General features: G+C 41.4%; 1 protein-coding gene across 12 annotated transcripts in view; it reads left to right on the top strand.

Annotated features, from left to right (window-relative positions):
* The window catches only part of med27 (mediator complex subunit 27), a 521,819-nt gene that overhangs the window by 350,047 nt on the left and 147,970 nt on the right, over nucleotides 1-23,802 (top strand). The window contains exon 9 of one of the 12 annotated variants that reach the window (XR_011340597.1): nucleotides 3,756-3,850. The exons of the other annotated variants lie outside the window; for them this stretch is intronic. The gene's annotated coding sequence lies outside the window, so the exon portion shown is untranslated. Of the gene's footprint in view, nucleotides 1-3,755; nucleotides 3,851-23,802 lie in introns of those variants that run through there. 12 annotated transcript variants of the gene reach the window in all.

Here is a 23,802-nt window from a genome sequence, read left to right as displayed (position 1 = left end):
CTATAACATTAATAGGATGTGTTAATTGTATTAAAATGAATATCTTTCCTCGAATTCAATATCATTTTCAATCTATTCCCTGCAAGATTCCTCAAAAAATGTTTTAAAGATCTGAATGCTTTGGTGAAGTGGTTTTTGTGGATAGGTAAAATGATAAGGGTGTCATTACAGAAATAAATTTGGAAGTATGCATTAGGAGGTTTAAAACTTCCTAATTTTCAGAATTATTATGAATCAGCACAGTTAAAATTTATTAACAGGATGTTTGAGGTGGATAAACCTTTTTATATGGGCTAATATTGAATTATCTCAGATTGTCGAGAAGAAGATGGATCAGTTTATTTATAGATGAAATTCTTATCTATAAATTCTATAATTCGATGTTTGAATTATTTGGACAGAGAAACGATACTTTGTTATTAATTCTTCAGTTATTAAATAATTATAATTTGCCTGTTGAAACATTTAATGGAATTATGTAATAAAAAAATGAAATTATAGGTAACATTTCGGGTAAAACTCCTTTGTTTCAAAATACTATTTTTTCTTCTTTGGCTTGGCTTCGCAGACGAAGATTTATGGAGGGGGTAAAAAGTCCACGTCAGCTGCAGGCTCGTTTGTGGCTGACAAGTCCGATGCGGGACAGGCAGACACGGTTGCAGGGGAAAATTGGTTGGTTGGGGTTGGGTGTTGGGTTTTTCCTCCTTTGCCTTTTGTCAGTGAGGTCTTCTTCAAAGGAGGTTGCTGCCCGCCAAACTGTGAGGCGCCAAAATGCACGGTTTGAGGCGTTATCAGCCCACTGGCGGTGGTCAATGTGGCAGGCACCAAGAGATTTCTTTAGGCAGTCCTTGTACCTTTTCTTTGGTGCACCTCTGTCACGGTGGCCAGTGGAGAGCTCGCCATATAACACGATCTTGGGAAGGCGATGGTCCTCCATTCTGGAGACGTGACCCATCCAGCGCAGCTGGATCTTCAGCAGCGTGGACTCGATGCTGTCGACCTCTGCCATCTCGAGTACTTTGACGTTAGGGATGAAAGCGCTCCAATGGATGTTGAGGATGGAGCGGAGACAACGCTGGTGGAAGCGTTCTAGGAGCCGTAGGTGGTGCCGGTAGAGGACCCATGATTCGGAGCCGAACAGGAATGTGGGTATGACAACGGCTCTGTATACGCTTATCTTTGTGAGGTTTTTCAGTTGGTTGTTTTTCCAGACTCTTTTGTGTAGTCTTCCAAAGGAAGTTAAAGCACGGGGGATGTGGCAAGATGGCGTAGAGTCTAGACGTGTAATCTTGACCTCTCTGGCCAGACTTTTAAGAACCCATTTTTAACTCTTTGTTTTCAGGTTTAAATTTTTTAAAACTTAGTTTAAAGTATCAAAGAATTGTTATGGCTATTAATGGTAAAAAGATTAAACCTCAAGTACAGAAGAAACTACATTTTCAGAGTGTTGAAGATTTAGAGCCTAAACAGTCTGCTACAACTTCAGGTTTGCTTTCTTTCAAGCCTAAATCACAGAGATTGCCTGTGGGAGCTGAAAAAATGACTACTACTCACCAGGAGAAGGACATCGCTGGAATTACCCATTCTCAGGAGGAAGGTGCGTGTGCCCCCGAAGTGGATCCTGATTCTGGCAGCCTGCCGACTTTAACGGAGGGAGCACGCAAGAAGATTACTCCATTGCTTGAAATACGCCAGGATATACTCCAATCTGAATATTTTGGTCTTTTTTGAGAGTTTTTGAAGCAACAACGGGTTGTGGGGGGAGAATAGCGTCAGCCCCCTGAGGAAGTCGGGGTGCCGTCGCTGGGTGTCCAGATCCGCAGTAAAACTGTTAAACTGCCTGTTGATGAGATGCAGCAGGAGCTGCAGTTACCTGGTTCTGCCACTACGCAAGAGAAAGCAGGGCTGAGATTTTCTGAATTACAATGCAAACAGCTAAGCCTTATCATTCAGCCAATGCGGAATGAAATGTCTCAGAGGTTCAGTTTGGAACTGGATACAGTTAAAATACGTGTGGAAGCATCTTGTGAGGATTTTAAACAATTTCAGGCTGATATTTTGAAATGTCAACAACAAGTGGCTTCTAACACAGAAAAAGTGTTGGAGGTGGAAGAATCCGTTAAAGAATTACGAGACCGTGAGAGGGAATTAGAGAGGAAAGTAGATTATTTGGAGAATCAAAATAGAAGGAATAATGTGAAGATTGTTGGTTTGCCAGAAGGTATGGAAGAACAAGATCCTCTTCGTTTTTTTTACCGAATGGATTCCACAAATACTGGGGCAGGAATTTTTCTCTGGAGGTCTGGTATTGGAAAGAGCTCATAGAGCCTTAAGAAGAAGACCTTTGCCTGGTCAACCACTGAGACCTGTGATAATTTGATGTTTGAATTATTTGGACAGAGAAACGTACTTCGTTTAGCAGTGCAAAACGCGAGACAACGACAAGCTCCGTTAATGATTCAGAATAGTAGAGTTTTTTTCTATCCTGATTTGAGACAAGAGGTTATTCAGCGTCAGCGTCGATTTAATCCAGTTAAAGAAGTTTTGTGGCGTAAAGGTTATAAGTCTACTTTTCGCTATTTTCGTGTTAAAGGTGTTTTGTGGAGACTTTCAACCTCGGTTTTTTGAGAATGAGTGTGAAGCATTGAGTTTTGCTGACTCGTTGCCAGTTGTAAGAGGACAAAGACGTAGCCCACCATTGTCTCCTAAAGAAAAATCTGGTTGTTCTGGAAATGGAAGAAACGGCAGAAATGGGAGAAATGGGAATGGAAAGAGTCCGTTTCCTTGAAATGGGGTCACCGAATCTGGAATTTCTTGGATGAATAGAAGAACTTTCTTATTTTTATTTTCTTTTTATGTCATTATGATATCTTGTTATTCTTTGTTTGGCTGGGGAGGGAGAAATTTGCTCTATGTTCTACTAGTCATCAGCCACTGGTGGGTGATCCACACCCAACTTTTGTTTAACTACCTTTTGGTAGTTTTTTTTGGGGGCGGGGTTTCTTTTTATCTTTTTTTTATTTTCATTTTATTTAGCCTTTAATTTGTGGTTTCTTTTTCTCCTATTGGAGGGCCTATTTACGTTGATCTGAGTCTTTATATATTGATATTATTAGTTTTTAGTAATATTAGTGGATATGTCAAAGTTGAAGTTTGCTACTTTTAATGTTCGGGGTTTAAACAGTCCGATTAAGCCTAAGTGTATTTTTATCAAGTTCGATCTTTGGTAAAACATGTGTTCGGTCGAGATATGATTTTACCTGAAATGATTAAATTTGAGACTTTTGGCATAATGAGATGAAATATTGTTTAATAATGGAAAAAATTACATATGTTTCATGGATAACTATAATTTTTTTTATTAATAGGTGGTTGTTATATTCAGAATATTTACATTTTGATTTATATTGACTATATTTTAATATGTACGCTTTGCTTTTCTTTATTTTTTTTATTTTTTTCTTTATGGCTCTCCTTAAGAGAGTTGGCTGAAAGAGGGGGGGTGGGGTTTCTTTCCTTTTTTTTATTTCTTTTTTTAATATATAAAATATAACGTTCATGCTTTGTTTATTGTTATATATGTTACTTACTATCTGTATTTTGAACGAATAAATAAAGTTTAAAAAAAAGTTAAAGCACTATTGTTGGATAATTTTAGGCGTATGTTACGGCTACCTAGGCAGTCTAAATTTGAAATTTTACTTGCTGATGGTGGTAAGAAAGGACTTATATATGAAATGTATGCTTTATTGCAGAATAAAATGCTTAAGCCGGATGTTTATAAATCTAAATTAAAATGCGAAAAAGATTTGTCCATATCTATTTCTCAGGATGATTGGATGAATTTATTTGAAGACAGAATTACTAAAATTGTAAATGTAAGTTATAGATTGGTTCATTATAATTTTCTTCATCAGTTAGTCGGAGAAATTAAGGAAATATAAGTTTATTTCTTCTGATTTATGTTTCAGATGTCATAAGGAAGGTGGTTCTTTTTTACATTCTACTTGGTTATGTGAGATGTTGAAACCTTTTTGGGGTAGATTTATGGAACTCTTATAAGCTATTTTTAAATTGAAATTTTCATTTGACGCTTTGCCATTTTTATTGGGTTATATTAAGAAATTGAGATTGGAGTTAAAATTAAGTACATTTCAAATTTCTTTTTTGATATTGCCCTTAGCCGTGGCTAAAAAATGTTTGGCAATTACTTGGAAAATTGAGACTAATTTGAGAATTCAGTGATGGCATTTGGAAATGAGATCTTGTATTTCGTTGGAAAAGATAACATAGTTTATGTAATAATTATTCGTTTTTTGTATTTGGAATATATGGGGTTGAATTATTAATCCTTTTCCCATGCACTGATGGTGTTGCTCCGAACCATGGCAAATAATTGAAGAATGTTACGTTATCTGATCTCCTCTTCTTTCTTTCCTCTTTTTCTTTCCTTCTTTTTCTTTTGGGATAGATTAGAGGGGGGGTTAGGAGGGATGGGTGGGTTAGAGAAGGGAGGAGAGGGGTTGTAAGGGGTAAAAATATCATTTATGTAATGTTTTATTTGTTTGTATCTTTACTATATGATTTATCATGATTAAGAAATAAAATTTTCAAAAGCAAACTATTCAAACCACAAACCCCCCCTCACAAACTTTAAAAAGTATCCAGGAAAAAAGGTTTTGAATGTTTACCTTCTTGTAATTTTATAAACTTTTACCGGGTTAATATCAATTTAACCCTCAGCCTTTGACTCTTCTGGAAAAAATAGTCTAAGTTTGTCCAAAATGGCTCATACCCTATAAAATTTCAGATTTATTGTCACATTACCCTGATGATTCTTTTTTTCTGTGGGTGAGGCAGAATTACCACTTATTGGTAGGGCAAAAAAAACTGTACACAGCATATCTTTCTTTTCTTTGGCTTGGCTTCGCGGACGAAGATTTATGGAGGGGGTAAAAAGTCCACGTCAGCTGCAGGCTCGTTTGTGGCTGACAAGTCCGATGCGGGACAGGCAGACACGATTGCAGCGGTTGCAAGGGAAAATTGGTTGGTTGGGGTTGGGTGTTGGGTTTTTCCTCCTTTGCCTTTTGTCAGTGAGGTGGGCTCTGCGGTCTTCTTCAAAGGAGGTTGCTGCCCGCCAAACTGTGAGGCGCCAAGATGCACGGTTTGAGGCGTTATCAGCCCACTGGCGGTGGTCAATGTGGCAGGCACCAAGAGATTTCTTTAGGCAGTCCTTGTACCTTTTCTTTGGTGCACCTCTGTCACGGTGGCCAGTGGAGAGCTCGCCATATAACACGATCTTGGGAAGGCGATGGTCCTCCATTCTGGAGACGTGACCCATCCAGCGCAGCTGGATCTTCAGCAGCGTGGACTCGATGCTGTCGACCTCTGCCATCTCGAGTACTTTGACGTTAGGGGTGTAAGCGCTCCAATGGATGTTGAGGATGGAGCGGAGACAACGCTGGTGGAAGCGTTCTAGGAGCCGCAGGTGATGCCGGTAGAGGACACATGATTCGGAGCCGAACAGGAGTGTGGGTATGACAACGGCTCTGTATACGCTTATCTTTGTGAGGTTTTTCAGACTCTTTTGTGTAGTCTTCCAAAGGCGCTATTTGCCTTGGTGAGTCTGTTGTCTATCTCATTGTCGATCCTTGCATCTGATGAAATGGTGCAGCCGAGATAGGTAAACTGGTTGACCGTTTTGAGTTTTGTGTGCCCGATGGAGATGTGGGGGTGCTGGTAGTCATGGTGGGGAGCTGGCTGATGGAGGACCTCAGTTTTCTTCAGGCTGACTTCCAGGCCAAACATTTTGGCAGTTTCCGCAAAGCAGGACGTCAAGCGCTGAAGAGCTGTCTCTGAATGGGCAACTAAAGCGGCATCATCTGCAAAGAGTCGTTCACGGACAAGTTTCTCTTGTGTCTTGGTGTGAGCTTGCAGGCGCCTCAGATTGAAGAGACTGCCATCCGTGCGGTACCGGATGTAAACAGCGTCTTCATTGTTGGGGTCTTTCATGGCTTGGTTTAGCATCATGCTGAAGAAGATTGAAAAGAGGGTTGGTGCGAGAACACAACCTTGCTTCACGCCATTGTTAATGGAGAAGGGTTCAGAGAGCTCATTGCTGTATCTGACCCGACCATGCATATACATGTAAACAAATTGACTATAATAGAGAGAATTTAAAAATCAATGAAGTGTACAAGTAAGTGTCCTTAAATGAGTCTCTGATTGAGTTTATTGTTGAGTCTGTTGAGTGGAGGGGTAGCATGGTTCCTGAACATGGTGGTACGAGTCTTATGGCATCTATACCTTTTTCCTGATTGATAGCAGCGAGAATAGAGCGTGCTGGGTGGTATGGATTCTTGATGATTGCTGATGCTCTCCAATGGCAGCATTCTCTGTCGGTGTTCTTGATAGTGGGGAGGGTTTTACCTGCAATATCCTGGGCTGTGTCCACTACTTTTGGAAGGCTTTACGCTCATACTAGACCATGATGTAGGTGGTCACCACACTTTCCACCACACATCTGCAGAAATTTGCCATGGTTTCTGGTGTCATACCAAACCTCCGCAAACTCCTGAGGAGTTTGAGCTTTCTTCATGAAACCATTAAAGTGTTGGGTCTAGGAAAGATCCTCTGAGATACTGACTCCCAAGAACTTAAGTTTGCTCATCCTCTCCATCTCTGATCGCCCAAATGGATTGTATACCTCTGGGTTTCCCTTCCTAAAGTCAACAATCAGATCCTTAGTTTTGGAGACATTGAGTGCAAGGTTGTTATTGGTGCTCCATTCAACCAAGTTTTCAATCCAGGAGGCAACATTCTGGTAAATCTCTACTGTACTGTTTTTAAAATCTTCATTTCTATAATGCAATGCCCAGAATTACACACAATATTACATGTGGCCTAGCCAAGGTTATATATAGCTGGAAAGCTGCAACATATCCTCCAATATTCAATACCCTCCTAATGAAGCCAAACATGCTCTATACCTTCTTTTCCTCCCTATTTGGGAACATGGCCATTTTCAAAGATTTATCCATCTGAACCTCCTTATCCCTCTGCACATCAATGCTTTTAAGAGTCCTCCCCTTCCGTGCAAGATTCTGTTTTTCGTGATTTGCTTAAGTTGGGTATCCAATCTTTTCAAGATTTATTTATTGATAATAATTTAGCTTCATTCAAACAACTATCTCTTAAATTTAAACTACCAAAACATTTTTTTTTTAGATACAGGTACACAATCCTTTATCTGGAACCCTTGGGGAACAGTGTGTTCTGAATTTTGGATTTTTCCAGATTTCAGAAAGCCAGATTTAAGCCCACCCAAATTGTGCTGCTGATCCTCCCCACCCCCACCCCATTCCAGTCACATTGCCGTCTCCCCCCACCTGCCCGACTCACACTGCCGGTCTCCCCCCCGCCCACCTGACTCACGCTGCCGGTCTCTCGCCCGCCTGACAGGTGCGGCCGGTCTCTCGCCCACCTGACTCGCGCTGTTGGTCTCTCGCCCGCCTGACTCATACTGCTGGTCTCTCCCCCTCACCTGCCCGATTCATGCTTCCATCTCTCTCCCCACTTTCCGGAGCTTTCTGGATTTTAAATGTCTGGATAGTGTACCTGTACCTACAAATTAGGAGTCTTTTTTTATTTCTGTAGTGTTGAGACTTCCTCAGGACTTCATTATATATCACAATAGGATTGATCTATAAATTTAAACTGAATCAAAAGAACCTGATATCAGCTATATATGATTTATTATTAAAGTCTAGGGATAACTCCCTAGATAAGATTTAAAAATTATGGGAGCAAGACCTTCAACTTTCATTTTCGGATACTACATGGGATTCTATCTTAAAATTGGTAAATTAATCTTCATGTGGCCAACATTCATTTTTACTATTTAAGATTGTCCATCAAGCTTACTTTTCTAAAGTTCAATTGGCTAAATTTTACTCTAACATTTCCTCGAAATGTGACAAGTGTAAGATTGAAGAAGGTATTTTGTTTCATATATTTTCTTCTTGTTCCTCTCTTTCCATTTTTTGGGAGGATATCTTTTCTACCTTATCTTTAGTTCTCAATGTGAATCTGATACCTAATCCTATAATTGCTCTTTTTGAATTTACCTAATTTTTGCCTCCCTTATTGCTAGACATTCAATACTGATGAGATGGAAAGATGCTGTCCCTTATACTCAATTGTTATCTGATATGATGGCGTGCCTAACTTTAGAAAAAAAAAATCAGATGTTCTTCTACTAATTTTATGGGGTCCTTTTTATTAACTTTTTCTAAATTAGAAGATAACCCAGTTCTTGCTTTGTGAGTTTGTAGTTTCTTTTTCTTCTTTTCTTTCTTTCTTTGGCTTGGCTTCGCGGACAAAGATTTATAGCGCTTGACGTCCTGTTTTGCGGAAACTGCCAAAAAGTTTGGCCTGGAAGTCAGCCTGAAGAAAACGGAGGTCCTCCATCAGCCAGCTCCCCACCATGACTACCAGCCCCCCCACATCTCCATCAGGCACACAAAACCCAAAACGGTCAACCAGTTTACCTATCTCGGCTGCACCATTTCATCAGATGCAAGGATCGACAACGAGATAGACAACAGACTCGCCAAGGCAAATAGCGCCTTTGGAAGACTACACAAAAGAGTCTGGAAAAACACCCAACTGAAAAACCTCACAAAGATAAGCGTATACAGAGCCGTTGTCATACCCACACTCCTGTTCGGCTCCGAATCATGGGTCCTCTACCGACATCACCTATGTCTCCTAGAACGCTTCCACCAGCATTGTCTCCGCTCCATCCTCAACATTCATTGGAGCGCCTTCATCCCTAACATCGAAGTACTCGAGATGGCAGAGGCCGACAGCATCGAGTCCACGCTGCTGAAGATCCAGCTGCGTTGGGTGGGTCACGTCTCCAGAATGGAGGACTATCGCCTTCCCAAGATCGTGTTATATGGCGAGCTCTCCACTGGCCACCGTGACAGAGGTGCACCAAAGAAGAGGTACAAGGACTGCCTAAAGAAATCTCTTGGTGCCTGCCACATTGACCACCGCCAGTGGGCTGATATCGCCTCAATCCGTGCATCTTGGCGCCTCACAGTTCGGCGGGCAGCAACCTCCTTTGAAGAAGACCGCAGAGCCCACCTCACTAACAAAAGAAAAAGGAGGAAAAACCCAACACCCAACCCCAACCAACCAATTTTCCCCTGCAGCCGCTGCAACCGTGTCTGCCTGTCCCGCATCGGACTTGTCAGCCACAAACGAGCCTGCAGCTGACGTGGACATTTACCCCCTCTATAAATCACGGATGGTTTCTTTTTATGGTAGTGAAATTATACGTACTTACCAGATAACAGCTGAAGGGAAGGGGTATGATTTGTAGTAGAGTATAATTTTTACATTTTAAAAGATCTTTTTCAATTAGCCATATGTTTACCGTTTTTCTTTTTGTTTGACTGTTATATTATTGAATTTATATATATATATAATAGTTTTATTTTTCTTAAATAATGGTCTTTTTTCTGTACATTCCTTTTTATATATTACTTTTGATTAATGGTTTTTACTTGTGTACTATTTCTCTAAAATCAAATAAAAATATTGAACAAGAATGGTTCTGCACGAACCGGATGCATTTAACTTCCCAAAGTGCAAAATCTTGCATTTGTTCATATAGAACTCCATCTACCATTTCTCTGTTCGTACTTTAATTGATCTACATTATTTTGTATTCTATGATGGCTCTCTACAGTGTCCACAACTCCATAAATCTTAATGTCATCTGCAAATTTACCAATCCACCCAGCTATTTTTCATTCAATTCAATTATATAAATCACAAACAACAGAGATCCTAACACCAAACCTTTTAGAGATAAAAGGGAGAAGAGGTGTGGCTCTTGAACAGATCATGGAAATTGTCCTTGAACCAGATTGATTCTGTACTTCTAGCTTAGGGAATCACTGATATAAATGCCATTTTGAGATTGAAACGTATTTGTTCTAAGTACCAGGTGATTTGAATGGACCACAATGCATCTAGCTCATTATCCAATTGTTCTCAGAAGCTTGGAACAAACAATGATAAAATAATTGCAACATGCAATACGCACGGAGGCCTACTGTACTCCAAAATAAAAGGAAGTTCCATATGCTTTTTCTATTAGCGTTATTTATTTCAATGCTGCAGATTCTAGCATGGACCCAAATGTGGTCTGATATTGCGACATTGGCTCCTGTCACAATGGTGTGGACCATTCCATGTGGCTGGCCACACTCTCAGAATTGCTTTAACAGCCATGCTAACTATTTTCCAAAGCTGGCAGAGCAAGCACTGTTCCTTGTCCAAGAGATGGGAAGTCTGGGCATGTTTGCACTGCTCCACTAACACAATGGAATATCCACTTGTGAGCATATCAGAAGATGGAGTTGGCCAACATAAGCAATGATCTTTCAGTCGGTACCTCTTCAAAGAAATGCATGCAAGTCCCAGCAGAAACCAGCGGTGGAACAGAAGACCTTCCCCACAAAATTATAAAACCTTTAACACCTTTATTGAGTACAAGCTATCAAGCAACAAGTTTAAGATATGATGTGAAAGTTTATTGCCATATATGTAAGTAATATGGACAGATGAGAAGACTGCAAAGAAGCTAAATATCTCCAAGATGAAAAGCAGCAAGGTTGCAGAAGAATTCACCGATGACCTTGAAGGCAGACTGCCAGACACACCACAGGAAGATGGGACCAGCATTGAGGAACAGTGGACGGCCTTCAGAGATGCTGTCTACACCATTGCTCTCGAACATCTTGGACCAGCAACCTGAAAAAACCAAGACTGGTTCGATGAGAATGATGAAGAAATGCAGGCACTACTAATGGAGAAACATCAACAATACAGAGCGCATCAGAACGACCACATGTCACTAACCAAGAAAGATGCTTTTGCCAACGCAAAAAGAAAGATGCAGGATAAAACTTCGCGAGATTCAGGATAGCTGGTTCAGCAAGAAGGCCGATGAAATCCAAGGTTATGCAGATAGCCACAACATAAAGCGCTTCTATGATGCACTTAAGGCTGTATACAGACCCCGGTCTTCTGGCTCCTCACCCCTCTTCAACACGGATGAGACGCAGCTGCTGACAGAGAAGAAGCAGATTCTGGAGTGGTGGGCTGAGCACTTTAACAACGTCCTTAACTGCCCTGCCGACAACATTGATGAGGCCATTGCCCGCCTGCCCCAGGTAGAGATTAACAAGAACCACGACACCCTCCCCACAGTAGATGAAATCAGGAAGGCAGTGAAGCAACTCTCCAGTGGCAAAGTGCCAGGACCCGATGCAATCTCTGCTGAGGTATACAAAGCAGGAGGCCCTGTCGTGAATCAAAATCTGACTGTACTCTTCCAGTCCATGTGGAAAAAGGGACAGGTCCTACAACAGCTGAAAGATGCCAGTATAGTCCACATCTACAAGGGGAAAGGCAACCGCCAATCTTGCAACAACCACCAAGGCATCTCCCTCTTGTCCATTGCAGGGAAGATTCTGGCCCGCTTCCTGCTCAACCACCTTCTCCAACATCTTGAGCAAGATCTGCTCCCAGAAAGCCAGTGGGGCTTCGGTGCTGAACGTGGGACCGCGGTCATGATTTTTGCTGAGCGCAAACTCCAGGAAAAATCCCAGGAACAACATAACAACCTCTTTGTGACCTTTGTCGATCTAACCAAGGCTTTAGATACAGTCAGCAGAGAAGGCTTGTGGAAGATCATGGAGAAGTTTGACTGCCCCAGCAAGTTCATCACAATCGTCCGGCAGTTCCACGGCGGTATGATGGTGAAAGTTCTGGATGACAGCGATGAGTCAGGCCTTCCCAGTGACAAATGGCATCAAACAAGGCTGTGTTCTCGCCCCGATTCTGTTCAGTATTGTATTCTCTGCCATATTGACAGATGACTTCCATAACTACGAAGAAGGAATCCACGTCAGGTACAGGACTGATCCCATGTTGTTCAACCTCAGGTGCCTGCAGGCAGTTACAAAGGTGCAAGAGACTGTCATCAGAAACTTCTTGTTTGCTGATGACTCAATGCCAGTATAGAGCAGAAGATGCAGCGTGAAATGGGCTGCTTCTCACGAGCCTGTGACAACTTCAGTCTCACTATCAACACCAAAAAGACCGAAGTTATGTACCATCCTGCGCCAGGAAATCCTTATCAGGAGCCACGCATCATAGTGAAGGACCAGAATCTCCAGGCAGTTGACAACTTCACCTACCTGGGCAGCATACTCTCTCGTGCAGTGAACATAAACACTGAGGTCAACAACAGGATTTCCAAACCCAGCGCCGCCTTTGGGAGACTCCATGAGAATGTCTGGGAGCAGAGAGGACTCAGCCTTACCACCAAGCTGAAGGTCTACTGTACAGTGGTCCTTACCACCCTTCTTTACACCAGTGAGACCTGTCTCCGCAGACTCCTCCACATCAGGTGGCATGGCAAAGTCCCCGACACGGAAATCCTGGGACGAGCTAGGTTCTGCAGTGTCTACACCCTCCTGCTGAAAGCCCAAGCCAGGTGGGCAGGAATGTGATCAGAATGCCAGACAGCCGATTGCCTAAGCAGCTGCTGTACAGAGAACTGTGTTAGGGCAAGTGCTCAGTTTGGGGGTGGGGGGGGGGCAGAAGAAACATTGCAAAGATTGCCTCAAAGCATCCCTCAAGGCCTGGGTGTCGACATCCAACACATGAGAGACCCTTGCCCTCGACCGTTCAGCTTGGTGCAGCAAGATCACCACAGGATCCCGTGCAGCTGAAGTCAGGCACATCATCGAGGCGCAACGAATGCGCACTGTGCGCAAGGCCCGAGCAGCATCCACTGCCACAACAGCACCCACCCACTGTGTCCCACATGTGGGCGAGTTTTCAGGGCCCAGATTGGCCTCACTAGTCACCTCCGTACCCACAGCCACCAATCTCCAATTTGACTTTGAAGCCATGGTCATCTTCGACTACGAAGGATAAACAACAACAACATGGACAGATGCATGAAAATTCTTATTTGCTGCAGTCACACAGATTAAGTAAGATACACCAATAACAAGAGTAGAAATTGAATTACCACAATGCACCATGAATTAAATATAGCAAATAAAAAAGGATAGATGAATTTTCACAGTTGCAATTAGTGCAAAAAAATGATGTATCAATAGTCCAGACAGAACTTCAGGTAGTATGAGATTATCTGTATGGAAATCCAGGGATCCAAAAGCAGCACCCCCTCTTTAGTACCAGTATGTAAATACTGTATATTTTATCCGTTAATAGCGTGTACAGAGCTGTTGTCATACCCATGCTCCTGTTTGGCTCCGAATCATGGGTCCTCTACCGGCATCACCTACGGCTCCTAGAACGCTTCTATCAACCCTGTCTCCGCTCCATCCTCAACATTCATTGGAATGACTTCATCCCTAACATCAAAGTACTCGAGCTGGCAGAGTCTGCAACCATCGAATCCATGCTGCTGAAGACCCAACTGCGCTGGGCGGGTCACGTCTCCAGAATGGAGGACCATCGCCTTCCCAAGATCGTGTTCTGCGAGCTCTCCACTGGCCACCGAGACAGAGGTGCACCAAAGAAGAGGTACAAGGACTGCTTAAAGAAATCTCTTGGTGCCTGCCACATTGACCACCGCCAGTGGGCTGATATTGCCTCCAACCGTGCATCTTGGTGCCTCATAGTTCGCCGGGCAGCAACCTCCTTTGAAGAAGACTGCAGAGCCCACCTCACTGACAAAAGACAAAGGAGGAAAAACCCAACACCCAACCCCAACCCACCAATTTTCCCTTGCAACCGCTGCAACCGTGCCTGCCTGTCCTGCATCGGACTTGTCAGTCACCAACGAGACTGCAGCAGACGTGGACATACCCCTCCATAAATCTTCGTCCGCGAAGCCAAGCCAAAGAAAAAGAAAGAATAGATAAGTAAAGTTAATATTTATGGTTGTATATGCATGTCTATCAAACTATATGAAAATTCAATTGATGTCTAAAATAAAATCAAATTTTAGGCTTCCACTCTAGGCATCAGTTTACGTGTGCATTTATACCACAGGCTGTAAATGGTCTGGAGAAGTCACTGGAGGTTTAATGAGTCCACTTTTTAGGAAGTTTCCAGAATACTGTGACAAACATTCTTTTACTATAAATTGCGTATGTTTTGACTGATCCAACAAAAGCACGTTTATGCATGAAACATCCTTGAAAGGTGTGATGACACCTTGCTTGAAGGAGGCATATTGCTCACACATTGTGATTCCAATCTGCAAGACAATTTACCACTTCCCTGTCCTTTTAGTGCCCAGAGCAATTGGTGGAAAGGAGCCTCTTTTCCTTGCTAAAAATCCATTAACAGTTCAACTCAGAATTTAAATATTTCAATGGAGTTTTATTTGCATTTTATAGATCAACTCATTTAGAATGAACAGGTGGCTAAGTGCCCTCAAGAGAATAGAACTCCTTATTTCATAAGCTTGAATTTTATTTCAGTTCGCAGGATAAGTGGTGTGTACCTAGCTTTGACAATAGAAGGACAAGTCTGTAGGTAAAACCTCTCAGCCGAGTTAACTATCTCTTTCCCTTCCTCTAATTTTTCCATTTATTTTTCAGTTTCCATTTATCGTTTCTATTGCTTGCAGATTTACATAGGGGAGCAATCACTATTACATATATTTCATCAACTTTTTTGCCATGAAAAATGAATCAATGAATGAAGAAGGTTAATGAATCATTTTTTATTAAAAGGTGAAGCAGAACAAATAAGAATTTAATTAAAAGGCTGAGATTTTCACATAAAGAAAATTTTGTTCTCTAATTTTCCTGGTAATACAGGCCAAATGTAGCTGTGATGGTTTTAATTTTCTATTCCCAGTCCAGCCTGCAAACTCATGCATTTTTCATTGATGTTCACAGCTCGCTTTTCCAGTGCTCTGAATAGTATTGATTCCATGATTAAGTCATCAACCTTCAGTAAACAGTTTCATTTTCAGCTTTGAGAGCTTTGCACCCCAACCCTACCATCACAAATTCCCCCCACCCCACCCTCAACTTCCTCTCAAGCCAAACTTACTGGCTTTTTTTTTTAGTTTCAAAGACTCCAGCATTGGTAGGGTCATTACTTCAGCGAGGGTTGTTATGGTTTTTACATAGCCACGGTGATCATTTCCTGTCGACAGTTTTCACATTTACCTTCCAGAGTGGCAGTTCACACAGGAAGGATGTTACACTAAGTTGAGTTGCAATAGATGACGTCAACCCTGCGTGCGACGTACAGCGTTGGCGTCATCCTATTTATTTAGCTCATTGTTGCGGATCACCTCTAGTTCAGTTTAGACTGCAGGCAGTCTGCAAAATTGCCTAGTGCTGCAGCAGGAAAAAATTCAGAACGAATGAGTCACTCATTTCTGTTCTGAACTTTTCACACAGCCTGCATGGCAGGAATTTTGCAAAAATTTCCCGTTATGCAGCGGCTGTGTAAAAACCATGTGTGATAAGGCATGTTAAATCCTGATGAAGAGTTGATTGACCACTTTTCTCCATTGATGCTGCCTGGCCTGCTGAGTCCCTCCAACCTTTCTTTGTGCATGAAAGATTGTGCAACACCTGCAGTTTTTGTGTTTCTACATGCCATAGCTGTTTATGCAAAGTAAAACTGCAGGAGTGAATATTTCCCTGTCTCAATGTAGCACTCCAGCTAGTGGCCATTTAGTGACTGTCAAAACATATCCAGGAAGGAAAGACAAACTTGAACGTCAGTCAAGGAGATGGCAAGTATGTGTGTTTTAACTAATAAAAAAAACATCCATTATGTTTATTCCTACATTACAAGCAGCTTCATTTTGAAGTAATTCACTATGTGAAAAACCCTGACATATTTGTGAGATGTGATTGAGTGCTTTATAAATCTATCTTTTTTCCTTTTGCACATCATTTTCCCTGTTTCCATATTTCATCGAGCTCAAGGTCTTGAGTTCAAACATGGAACTAAAAAGAAAAACAGCAAATGTCTAAAATCTGAAATGAGATAGAAAATATTAGGATTACACCATTAATATATCAGAGGAAAAGACAGGTTTTATTAGATCAAGCCCCAGACTATTTAGTATTCTTCAATTCCAGGCAGAGACTGTACATCATTCCTATGTGCTCTCTGTATGTTTCTGCCATATTTGTTTTAGGGAAGACTGAACACTGTTATCTGGAGGTTGTGTCAGCTTGTCCATGAAGGCCAGGGAATGCCATCTATCAGTCCATTGAAGAATTGTTAGCTTTGCTAACGTGATTTACACTGCTAAATGAAGGCAAAGCACTACATCAAATGTCAATTCCCTGGAAATTCTCCCTCCACTTTCCAATAATTTCCCACATATAGACCTCCTTCTTGTGGTCTTCCAAATGTCTAACAACAGTTTTGAGAATTTAAGGCAGCTTTTATGGACAAAGCTACCTGATGAGCAGTAGCAAACAGCTAAATAGAGCACTTGCAATGAAAGAACAAAGTCAAATCAAAGATCAGCATTGCACACATACATTTCTAATCCCTTATCCTACACATTGCACAAGCCGACTGCTGTAGGGATCAAAGCAAAGAGCACCATCCTCTGGGTCAACCATTCTTACTGGGGGCCACAGCACATTTCACAACACAAAACAATTTTTTAATGTAGTCAGTAGGAGAACCACACAAACAATACACATGCAGAACAAGTATTCATATATACAAATAAATAAATGTTTCGTAAATGTGAGAGACTCGGATGGTTAATGTGAGCAGTTCCTTTGGTCGTTCAGCATTCTCACTGCCCGTGGGAAGAAGGTTTTCCGCAGCCTGGTGGTGCTGGCCCTGATACTCCCTGTATCTCTTTCCCAGCAAGAGCAGCTGAAAGATGTCATGTGTGGGGTGGAAAGGGTCCTCAATGATTTTGTGCACCCTCTTCAGTCAACAATGCCGGTAGATCACATCAATGGAGAGGAGAGAGATTCCAGTGATCCTCTCGGTCTCTTCCATGGTCCTGTGGATTGACACCCGATCCATTTCTCTGCAGTAACCATACCACTCTGTGATGCAGCCAGCCAGGATGCTTTTAATAGAGCTCCTGTAGAAGGTTGACATAGTGGTGGCTGGTAGCCTTGCCTGTTTCAATCTTCTCAGGAAATGCAGTCACTGTTACGCCTTCCTAACAAGTGAGGAGATATTGAGTGTCCACAATAGGTCACTAGTTAAGTGAACTCCAAGAAACTTCTTGGTGTTCTCCACACTCTCCACTACACTACTACAGAGTTGTTGATATGTAGTGGAGGAAAGTCTTTCCTGGTCCTCCTGAAGTCCACGATCATCTCCTTTATCGCGTCCACATTGAGACTCAGGTTGATACTCTCTCACCATATCATGAGATATATTTGATATCTCACTCCTGCCAGGCATGGTACCCACCTGTTTCAAACAGGGTGTCAATAATGTCAGTGCCCAGGAAGAGTGTGGTAACCTGCCTGTGGGACTCACATCAACAGCGATGAAGTTTTGAAAGGCTGGTGTTGAAGCATATCAGCTCCTGTCTGAGCAGTGACATGAATCCATTCTAGTTCACCTATCATAGTTACAGGTCTGCGGTAGATGCCATCTATGTAAAGCTCTGGAAAACCTGGATAGCAAAGATACATAAATCAGGATGCTCTTTATCAACTACAGTTCGGCATTTAACACCATCATCCCCTCAAAATTGATCAACAAACTCCAAGACCTGGGACTCAACACCCCAGTGTGTAAATGTAACCTGGCTTTCTTCTCTTCCAGACAATAATTAGTGAGGATTGGTAAGAACATCTCCTCCACAATCTCTATTAGTACTGGAGCACCTCAGGGCTACATTCTTAGCCCCCTACGCTACTCACTTTACACTTTTGACTGTGTGGCTTGGTATAACAACACCACCATCTACAATTTGCTGACAATACCACAGTAGTTGGTTGTATAAAAAGAGGTGATGAGTCAGCATAGAGGAGGAAGATTTAATCAGTTTGTGAAGGTTGCCTTGTCAGTAGCCAGGAAGTCCGACTCTCAGCTAAACATTACACAATGGAATACGGAGATACAGAGTTGATTTCCCCTGGAGTAAAGTCACGTACAATTTAAAGAGAAAATATGACACATTCGTTGGGGTATGGCAGCCTTATCTGCAGCATTTAGGAATGCAGATATAGTTACACACTTCCAATTAGAAGAAAGGTAACAATCTGTACTAATAGTAAAATGACTGAGATAAATGAAGTGGGTCATAGTGCAGATGACGTGTTCTTGTTTCATATCTTTTTCATTTTACTTTATGCTACTTTTTGGTTCCTTTAAGGGACGGTGACTACAGATTTTTGGTTCTTTATGTTTGTTTCATTTACATCATTTTTTTCCTTGTGGTATTCGGGGTGGGCAGGGGAAGATGGACTCTGAATGTAATATATCATTGTTGAGAAAGATTGTATTGTTGTTTTGGATTTGTTTGAGTCTTGGAAAATCAAAAACAAAATATTCAAAAAAAAGGGAGATTGAAAACTTGGCTGAATGGTGCACCCACAACAATCTCGCACACACCAGAGAGATGATTATTGACTTCAGGAAGGGAAAACCAGAGTTGTACAATCCAGTGATCATTGGGGGAACAGAGGTGGAGAGGGTGAGCAAATTTAAGTTCTTGGGAGTCACTGTCTCAGAGGATCTTTCCTGGACACAACACATTAATGGCATTGTGAAGAAAGCACATCAGTGCCTCTACTTCCTCAGGAGTTTGCAGAGGTTTGGTATTACACCAGAAACCCTGGCAATTTTCCACAGATATGTGGTGGAAAGTCTGCATTACAGTCTAGTTTGGGGAAAGGTGATAGACACAACCCAGGACATCACAAGCAAAACCCTCCCCACCATCAAGAACATCTCCAGGGAATGCTGCTGTCGGAGAGCATTAGCAATCATCAAGGATCCACACTACCCAACATACACTCTGTTCTTGCTGCTTCCAACAGGAAAGAGGTATCAGTGCCACAAGACTTGAATAACCAGGTTCATGAACAACAGCTACTCCTCCACCATCAGACTCCTCAATGAGGGACTCATTTAAGGACTCTTTTGCACTTTATTGATTTTTTTTCCCTCTCTGTATTGTGCAGTCAATTTGTTTACATTTCTTAATTTGTTTACATGTGTATGGTGTGTACATTTTTTGCACTACCAATAAATGGTCATTCTGCCTTGCCCACAGGACAAAGAATCTCAGGGTTGTATATAATGTCATGTATGTACTCTTGCAATAAATATGAAATATGAAATCTAAAATCTGATTTTCCACTGCTTCTCTGCAGTGTGACTCATCATTATTGCTGATGAGGCCAACTACTGTTGTGTCATCTTCAAACTTAGTGACACTGCTGGAGCTGGATCAGGCAATGCAGTCGTGGGTCAGTAGCATGGACAGGTGTAGGCTGAACACACAGCCCTGAGGTGCACCAGTGCTCAGACTGATGGTGCCTGACCAAGATTGAGAGAATTATGGAAAAAAACAAAACTTGACTGCTTCTCAGGGAAAGGGGCAGAGTCCAAGGGAAGGGGGCGCATAGCCAAAGAATGGCTGCTCTAGGTATTCAAGCAATAATGGTTAATCCAACCATCCTGAAAATCAGACCAAGAGAGAAATAGCATGAATTTAATACTTACATTCCTGACAAGGGACCATAATGTTTCTGAGATCTGTGTACTGGCAGGATAAAATATCCAGAGGTTTTTCCTCTATATTTTCTGTTCAATACAAGTATTGGTATGGAATGCAAGAACTAAAGAGAGCCAAAGTACAATATGTATTCAAACTGCTCTCACAAAGTCAGAAAATACAACAGGAGAAAGCAGTTTCTGCAATCAGCCTTTAGCATCAAGAATTTGTTCGTTATTATTGTCACAGGCATAAATTAATTTGAAACAGATTTCACATCATGCAGAATAACTTAAAGATGAAGATTTGAACTTTCACTTAAATACTATCAGCATGTGTCCTTTCTTTGTGATGTGAATAACATTGCTTCACCACCACCTTCTACATGACTGAAAACAAATTTGTTTTTCTTTTTCCAGTTCTGACAAAGGGTCTCAGACCTGAAACATTAATTATTTCCAATGACTGACCTACTGAGTGTTTCCAGCATTTTCTGGTTTTATTTCTGGTCTCCAGAATCAGCAGTTTATTGATTTTCATTTAGTGCTTTCAAAGTTATGAAGTCAAGAAGCCTTGTATCGTCATTAATTTTGTATGGTCTCATAATGGGGCATAGGAAACCTAGCCTGAATATGTATTACATGCTACCATTTTTCTTGTTAAGACTTTAGCCTATTTCTTTAGTCAGTTTCTATTGATGACACATGTCTTACCTTTAGGAGCATACACTCATTTTGGAAAAAGTCACAGCTTTTGCACAGGCCATAAATTAACATTATAGTTTGAAAATGGATTTCCAAACTGGAGGAACTTGTTGGCTTCCAAAATATTAAATATTTGACACTTATCAATTCAAGAAGAAGAACTATAATTACAATTGCTGTGTTTAGGATATTGTAGTGGCCTGTGGCCTACTACACAGGAAATGGCTGTCGAACATGGTGAGCTGAGTGGCCTGAAACCGTAGGCTGCAACAGCAGAGGCTAAATCAGCCAATCGCCAGCAGTGAATCGCAGAAAATCCAATCTGGGCTGTTGGCTGATCACAAGCCATGCCCATGGTGATGCAACAGTCAGCCTATAAAAGGCGGAGCAGATAGCCAAATAGACTCAGTGTCGACTCCACTCTCTCAGTGTGAGCCTCTTTCTTCGAGCAATAACCCTTAGCTATAATTGTAGCAGTGTGCTACAATATCACTATCTATAGCATTAAAATCAGATTTGGTGAGAGTTTAAATTGCGTACATTGTCCCTCCAGAATCAGTATGATATCCCCACCTTGGAGCTAACCTTCAGCCTAGAAGTGCATTGTGGAATCGATGGGGCCACTGTAATTATCCCAGTTTTGAACATTGAAGAAAAAATGGCAAGGATTGCCCACTGCTATTTCAATCAAAAATCAGCACTTGAGGTGGAGTTGGTCAGGTGAAATGCAGGATCTAGATAGCATCTTTCTGACTTACGAGAAGCAGCCTGATGATGAGCTATTGTCCTGTGACAGAATTAATATTTCAGTAGTGTAGGGTTGAACAGGAAAAACTAATCTTCAGTTGAGATGCAGATAAGTCAGTGGAACTAAACGTTCTCTGAGTGCAACACCACTCAAGCAGTAATGTGTACTTTTTCCCATTACCCTACTAACCTTTATCCAAAACTCCTTCAGCCAAGCAGAGAAAACACATGATCAAGCTAAAAATTAATGCAATACTACCACCCAAGGAGAATTTTTAGTGTTTAATATTTTTTCTATATTTTCAGGAAAGTATTTATATTTAAGCATATATTGCTACTCAAAATGCAACTACCCTAATAAATCCTATCAATAAAACATACCAGTAGTTAAATATTCCAAGGCACCTGTTTACACTGGACCAATTGTATTATCCCCTCATTCCCATCAACTCCCTCAGATTTTACCTCTCATCTGACCACTAGAGGTAATTTGCAGTGGCCAATTAACCTAGCAATCTGCACGTCTTTGGGATGTGGAAGAAAGCAAGAGCATCCTGAGGAAACCAAGCAGTCACGTGGAGAATGTACAAAGTCCACATGGACAGTTCTGGAGGGTAGGATTGAACCCTGATCCCTGGAGCTATCAGGCAATTGCTATACTAGTTGTGTCATGATGCTATATGTACCTGATAGTTCAATGCATGGAAGATAAAACAAAACATAAGCTTAGCTGATGTTCCCTTCCCTGAGCCTGGAAACTGTTAGTCAGTTGTGGCTCCTGTACTACCATGTTGATTCAGGTCAGTTGACTCTGTAACTTTGCAGGTCAAAGCTGTGACCTTCGCTTTGTGTTATTTCTTACCATCAGGTGAACATCACAAAGTGCCATTAATTCTTTGGTTCTTCTACTTTGCCTGACCTGCATCAGAACTTCATCGGGCAGGCATGGAGAGGTCAGATAGCTTTCTTATTGCTGTCTTTTTCAATGACACTTGGGGCAAAATGCATGAAAGCAATGAAATGGCCATGGTATGGTGAAATGGAGCTAACATGTAATTGGTTCACACATTTAGAAACAAGAGGTTGAACAGTGGGTGCAACAAGCTGACAAGAAAGTAATACTGCACACAAAAGTGCTGTAGAACCTCAGCAGGTCACATGACCTGCTAATCTTCTCCAGGTGATTGAGTATTGCACTTAATCACATCTGCAGATTTTCCTGTTTGTCCTACAATTAGGTAGTTTTAAGCAAGTGTCTGCATCTGCAATGCAAGCAACTGATGGTACTGTTTTAATATTTTTCTGCTTCTTAATGTAAGCACATTACATAATTTTTCATTTATCTAAAAACCCATTGCATACCAGCAGCCTGAAATGACCACTTGTGTATCTAACAAGAACTCCTTTAACTCACTTTCAAAAGAACAAAATTTCTTGCTTCTCATTTTTTTAAAATAAGAATTCAAATGAGATGTGACCTTTACCTCATCACATGTTCTTGCTTCGTCACCAGAATAAAGGTGCAAATGAAGTGAAAGAAGGAACGCAGAACTTTGCTGATCAGCTGCATGTAGGTGCTAATGGCACATATTAGGTTTCACACTTTGCAATCAAATGTGAAATACTGAGAAAAGATTGCTGTGGTGAAATCAAACAAGCAAGTTCTTTTTTGAAATTAATTACTGTAATTAATTGGTGTTCTTTCATTTTAATAATTGTGCTGGGTAATGAGTTTTATTTGCTGGATGTTTGACTCATTTGATTTCCGGTTTGCAGTCCCGACTTTCTAGGTAATGGCTTGGTCTTCGTGTGTGTAGAGAGAAAACTAACAAAACCCATTTACAATAGGCACAATAAAGATTGCTTATGTTTCTTAATTTAGTGAGAAACACGGTTTTTGCTTTGTTTCATGGAGATGTTTCTTACTTGAGCTTTTTCATTCCTACTGAAATGATTGTACTAGTAGGGCTATAGGTCAATGCTGTTCCAGTCTTTCAGCCACACTGAACATATTGAATTATAAAAGGGTCAGGAATGTATTTGTCATGGCTCATCTGTAAGCCATTTGAAGGGTGAGTTGCTTGCCTTCAATTGCAGTGTGCTTTTTTTTGGGAAACCCAGCAAGGCGATTGAATGATTTAATCAGAAAGAATCAAAATTTGGTGCAGTAATTAGTCCTTTGTTTGCCCTGCAAAAGAGAATAATCACCCTACTCTAACTGCTGCCATTCAACAATGTAACTGGAAGGAAACCACAGGTCATCTTGGTACCCTTGTGATGTTCACAAACTGAATCCATCAGGATTCTAAGCAGATGGATCATTTTCTAAAAACAAAATGACACAGTGAGTTGTGTTCATTAAAGCATTAGAACTGGGGAATGAAAACCCTCCTCAGACAATTTCAAAATCAGACAGCAGAAATTATCAGTCCCCTCACATTTACCTCCATCCCACCCCTGCCCTTTACTGTGGCAATGTGGTTTACCCTAACCCCCAGAAGTGCACCTTGTAATGCTAGTGTGACATTTCCAATCCTCATGTTGGATATCCTTATGGTATTGCTGTATGTGATTGCCCGTTTGTGCTGAATTAGCAGTAAT

The sequence above is a fragment of the Narcine bancroftii genome, chromosome 1, assembly GCF_036971445.1.
Source record: "Narcine bancroftii isolate sNarBan1 chromosome 1, sNarBan1.hap1, whole genome shotgun sequence".
In the NCBI taxonomy this organism is placed as follows: Eukaryota; Metazoa; Chordata; class Chondrichthyes; order Torpediniformes; family Narcinidae; genus Narcine; species Narcine bancroftii.
Note: the sequence above shows the minus strand (reverse complement) of the source record. Positions and strands in the feature narration are given on the sequence as shown.